This window comes from Phyllostomus hastatus, unplaced genomic scaffold, assembly GCF_019186645.2.
Source record: "Phyllostomus hastatus isolate PE091 unplaced genomic scaffold, TTU_PhHast_1.1 phas_scaffold_585, whole genome shotgun sequence".
NCBI lineage: Eukaryota > Metazoa > Chordata > Mammalia > Chiroptera > Phyllostomidae > Phyllostomus > Phyllostomus hastatus.
Genome location: NW_025334037.1, coordinates 1,948,966 through 1,950,074, shown reverse-complemented (window position 1 = coordinate 1,950,074; position 1,109 = coordinate 1,948,966). Strand labels below are relative to the sequence as shown.

Sequence of the window (1,109 nt, the reverse complement as noted above, 5' to 3'; positions counted from 1 at the left end):
ATGAACTACAAAGTGATCTTCAGATGGGTGTACCTTGTGCATGGCTTAGATGTGTCTGGGAGAGGCCAAGATGAGAACCCAAAACTGGCTGCCACAAGTGCCAGGCCTGAGGCCACTTAGCCAGAGGTGCAGTGCACACTGAGGTCAGATGCTGCTAGTTTGGAGTTTATGAACCTTTGATAACAACACATTTAAAAAGTAGAGGTCTATGACATTCTCCGCCTATGCAGTGGCAACCTGAAGTGTGACTTCCAGAGACACCCCAAACTCCTCAGCCTCTTCAACTGCCACCATATTCATGCCTGAGTGGTCTGGGACTGAAAATTGAGGCCCAAACCATAGCATGCCTAAGCACTGCATCATCAGCCAGTTATGTTGTGCAAGCAGGAGAGCAGGAATGAGTCACCTCAGTAGTGGCCATCAAAGTTTACGTCCTGCCAAAGTACCCTGTGGTAGATGCTATTAGGCTCAAATACCTCCTAAAGCAGGTCTTGGACTCTGGCATGAAATGTGGACTCCTCATCATGCTCAGTAACTTCAAGGCCAAGGGGGACCACTGGCAGCTTAAAATTAGTTCCCAAGCCCCTCTCCCACCAAAATAACCCAGTCCAGGAAGACGTCCTGGCTCCCAGGAGACTTGGTGAAGCCAAAAAAGAAGCCCCATGAAAAGGTGGCCAGACCAAGATTGGCAAGGCAAGAGTGGGTAAGGCCAGGAAGGCCCCGAACAGGCAGAGAAAGCCTCCTGGTGCTAGTGAGCCCCATGGGAAGTCCAAAGTCCAAGGCAGAAAGAGCAGCCCAGCAGATGCCAAGGCCCGAACAGAAACCAAATCTGGGAATCAGAGTTCAAAACCCATAGTCACCAAGGGTGAGAATGGTGCTACTTCCCTAGCCTCAAATAAGACCGGGAACAAGGTCTCTAATTATTAGGTCACTGCCCAGGGAGCTGGGGAAGGGCTGAAAGCCAAGGCTGCTGCTCCTACGAAGGATAGTGAGTCCAAGACAATACCTGTACCACTGGTCAGGAAGACAGAGCTCCCCAAGGGCCAGGCATGCCCACCAAGTCCTGGTCATCCCAAGAGACAAGTAAGAAGGCAGAAGCCAAGAGCTAG

The 1,109-nt window shown here is 51.1% G+C and overlaps 1 pseudogene; it reads left to right on the top strand.

Annotated features, from left to right (window-relative positions):
* On the top strand, nucleotides 1-1,109 carry LOC123809899 (annotated as a pseudogene).